Below are 4,610 nucleotides of genomic sequence, written 5' to 3'. Positions count from 1 at the left end.
TAGATAAATGTGATAGATTTGTGGTGATTACCTGATTACTTGATGAACTGACCTCTGTTTCATCTGATTTGGCCATAAGTGCTAGATTAACATAGTTTGTATCTTCATCATCTTCTAACCCATCTGCAGCGCATTCATTTTCCTGTGTGATGAAAGCCCTTTCCTTTTGTTTGAGTAACTCAAACTATTTCTTTTTATAATCAATAGCCTCAAACTTCTTTTTACCAGAATCAGACTTTCTGCATTCACTAGCAAAATGACCAGCCAAGCCACACTTGAAATATTTGAATTTAGACTTATCAAACATGTTTCTGTTGGACTTGGCTGCTCCAAAATTCTTCTTGAATTTGAGCTTGGCAAACCTCCTGGACAGAAAAGCAAGATACTCATCTATATCATCCATGTCATCTTGACTAAGCTAGTCTTCATATTCAGCTGCCAGTCCTTTTCCTTTGCCTTCACAAACTCCATGGTTCGATGCAGATTCAACATCTTCAACATTTGTCTCCTTCTCCTTTTCTTGCTCAACAACTAATGCAATGTACCTTCCTTTCTTTCTTCCTTTCTACAGTTTTTCATGGGAAGGCTTACAGATCGTTGAGGGCTGCTATATATACTCATATTAGGTCGTTTTTAATAGAGATATCAAGTCAGAGACGAACCAGAGCGCAAGGAGAAGACGGTAAGAGACCTTTAGCATAATTCAACAAAGGCGAAGATGATCTAGTTTATTCTTGTGAATCTTTGTTTTGAGTTGTAACTTGGATGCTTGTTTCTTGTTTTGCTGAACCGATACTCTTGTTTGTACTTGATTTTATTTATTTGTATAAAGACTATATCATGTTTTCATCGGAACCCACGTTGATGATGAGTCCGATTATGGGCTAATCGTTATCGTGGGGTTCTAGCGGATTTACTTATGTATTTCTTTAGTTAAATTGTTTGATGCCTTAGTATGTGGTGATTGTATGATATCCTAGTATTGGTTGTGCATATTCGTCTTATGAGCGTCGCGAACTTATAAGATAGTGTGTTAATTTTTAATGAAGGGAAAGTGAATTTAAGGATTTAGAACTTGCCATGCTAGCATAGGTTCATGTATGTGTCATGCATGATTCGTAGGTAATTTTAACCATCTTACTTGGCCTATGTAATCAAGATAGATAACTTGTGCTTAAACCGTTATGTTGTCAAATTCTATAGACATATAGGGTCTCAATATAATTGGTGCCTATTCAGGTTCTATTTCTTTTGTGGATGACTGGTTGAATGGTATTCGTGCAACGAAAGTTGGCGTTTATCAGTTTCATGTTATCTGATTAGTGTCATCACCATTGCATGCTAAGGTAAGAATAATAAGGCTATTAAATGAAGTATTTAATGAAGTTAGAATCCCATGTTTGTCATATATATCAATTCGGTCAATCTTATTATCATAGTTATAATCGTTAGCGTAATTCTTAGTTATAATCAAAACCCAATTTGTTATTAGTCTTAACATTGGATAATAACCATACATTGTTGCTTAGGTGCATAAATTAGATAGTTAACCAATAAAGTCTCTGTGGGAACGAACTAGAAAAGATTCTATACTACTTGCGAACTTGTATACTTGTGTGTATTATTAGGGCTAACACTTTTGAGATCAATTCGAGCACGATTAAGATGATACAGAACTCAGTTCAGTTTGGGGGTTCTCCTACTGAAGACCCCAACATGCACATCAGGGATTTCATCGAGATCTGTGACACTTTCAAATTCAACGATGTGACTGAGGATGCTATTAAGTTACGACTCTTCCCATTCTCTCTGAGGGACAAAGCTAAGTGCTGGTTACATTCTCTACCAGCAGGGTCTATCACCACTTGGGAAGATCTTGCTCAAAAGTTTCTCACTAAATTCTTCCCCATGGCAAAGACTGCGGCAATCAGGAATGCTCTTACCCAGTTCGCGTAGCAAACTGGAGAATCTCTGTATGAGGCTTGGGATTGATATAAGGAGATGCTAAGGAAGTGGCCATACCATGGCATGCCTGATTGGATGATTATCAACTATTTCTATAATGGATTGGGTCCTACTTCTAGACCCATACTTGATGCAGCATCAGGAGGAGCCTTGTGGGCTAAGAGCTACGATGAAGCTTATAAACTTATTGAACTGATGGCTGCTAATGAGTACCAGAATCCTTCCCAGAGACTGACTCAGGGAAAAGTAGCAGGAATTCTGGAGTTGGATGCAACAACTGTTATCACTGTGCAACTTAAGGCTTTGACAATAAATGTGGACACTTTAGCTAATTATGGAGTCAATCAAATCACCAGTGTCTGTGAGCTTTGTGCTGGTGCCCATGAGACTGATTAGTGCGCAATTTCTAGTAAATCAGCTCAGTTCGTGAGCAACTTCCAGCGATCACAGTAACCTGTGCCAGTCACATATCATCCTAACAACCACAATCATCCTAATTTCAGTTGGAGTACCGCTCAGAATGCGGTTCAACAGCCTTATCAACAGTATCCAGCTAAGCAGTACAACCCCCCTGGTTTTCAGCAACCGCAGTATGCACCAGGATAACAACTCCAGCTGCAACAAGCTAATGAAAAATCTGAATTAGAGGAGTTGAAGCTTATGTGCAAGAGTCAAGTTTTTTCTATCAAGACCTTGGAAAATCAAATTGGGAAAATTTCCAATCCCTTGCTAAATCGTCAACCCGGTACATTTCCTAGTGACACTGAAGTGCCAGGAAAGTGAAAGAGATATGTCCTAAGTTCAATCATGTATGAGGATTTAGGAATAACTTTTATGTAATCTGTTTTGATTTCATTGATATTAATAAAAGACTTGTTTTGTTTTTATTGCGGGCTCTATCTATTTAAATGTTTAAATAAGATATACCACAGTTTAGAGTAAAGCTTTTTATGGATTATGATGAGATCATAATAATGAGACCTAAAAGATGATAACTCTAAACTTAAATAGTTCCAGGTCGTAGGATTACTAACTGGTAATTAATAATCCGCAAAGATCGGTACATACTATGCTTGCTTCATTATGAAGGATGTCTGTTCTCATAGACATTTGTGTGGTGACACTATAGCTAGTATGTAGGTGCTTATTATAGAATAAGTACACTGAACATGACTCACACAGCTGAACAACTGATGGAGTTCACTCACGTGTCAGCAGTTGTTCATATAGTGATAGTTGTACAAGTATCCTTAGACTTGAGGTCATCATAGTCATCTTGTGTACACTGAACTATGCTTTAGTTTAGTTCTTAGTCTCAAGGGACAATTATAAGGGCTCTACCAGGTATAGGAATTTGTACACGAAGATAGTGTATGATCAATAAAGGATCTACCCCTTCCAATGAAGGAAGAGAATGTTCAATGCTGATCCACTTATGCTAGTTCAGGAATCTCTGGCCAGTGTGAATGAAATTAGAAAGGAGTTTCTAATTTACATTAAATAGAACTAAGCATAGTGAATGGGAAAGCAAGTGATTAAATAAGATAGGCTTGACAGAAGTTCCATGCCTTGTATTTAATCGTGACATTGCAGGGTAGAAGGAATTAATTGTACGGTAACTACTCACTGAATAGGTTCTTGGTATTCTAAGCAGTGAATTCGTATTATCCGGATAGTCGCGATATGCTGAGAAGTATCCCTCACGATGTAGAATAAATATGATTAATTAATTAATCATATTTAATGAATTAGAGAATTTATATAAATAATGATAAAATAGTTTTATTATTATTTATTTCTACTATCGGCTTAATATTGAACCTACATGGTCACACCAAAAAAGAGAATGATTTAATGATGGGGGAATTAATTAACAATGGATGATAATTATTTATTTATGAAATAAATAATTAATTGGCAAATTTAATAATTGATTAAATGAGATTTAATTGATTATAAATTAATTAAGAAAAGGTTCTTAATATTATTAATTAAGAATTTAATTTTTGGAAATTAAATCAAGTGAGAGAATTATTTCTAAAGAGTTTAGAAAACAGATTAATAATTAAAAGATGTTTTAATTATTAATGAGAATAATAAAGGGTTAATAATAATAATATTTTATGGGAAAATTTTCAGCTGAAAATTTTGCCTATAAATATACTATTATAGACCCTATTTTTGCAAAAACCAAAAAGATTTACAAAACCCTAATTCTCTCCATCTCATCCTCCTTCATTACATCGTTTTCTTGGTGGATACCGGTGGAGTGCTTCACACTTGAGGAGCAGCTGCTAAGGATCTCCGTTCATTGGGTTTTAGATCGCCATTCAAGACCTCCATCTTTCCATTAACGTAAAGCTTCTTAAGGTAAACAAACTGAACTACGAATTAAATATTATTTTTCGCATGGATCCTGCGGAGGGTTTCGGTTTTTTTAAGATTAAATTTACATTTTCGCCGCGTTTATGTGCTAAAACTCTTCAATGGCATCAGAGCTACTTGCGAAAAGTTTTTAATTCATTTATGTGTTTAACTGTTTTCGATATATGAGCATGTACGTGATTCGCCATGATTTGATGTTGATATAATATGCTTATATATGTATGGTTTTGAATATATGATATTCATGTGAGTTGTATAAT

General features: G+C 35.4%; 1 non-coding gene across 1 annotated transcript; it reads right to left on the bottom strand.

Moving 5' to 3' along the window:
- Window positions 1–1,923: 1,923 nt before the first annotated feature.
- Window positions 1,924–2,030, bottom strand: LOC141709751 (small nucleolar RNA R71). The gene has a single exon (XR_012570313.1). It is a non-coding gene; the product is annotated as a small nucleolar RNA R71 (small nucleolar RNA).
- Window positions 2,031–4,610: the final 2,580 nt, after the last annotated feature.

This window comes from Apium graveolens, chromosome 2, assembly GCF_009905375.1.
Source record: "Apium graveolens cultivar Ventura chromosome 2, ASM990537v1, whole genome shotgun sequence".
In the NCBI taxonomy this organism is placed as follows: domain Eukaryota; kingdom Viridiplantae; phylum Streptophyta; class Magnoliopsida; order Apiales; family Apiaceae; genus Apium; species Apium graveolens.
This window is presented reverse-complemented; position numbering and strand designations above follow the sequence as displayed.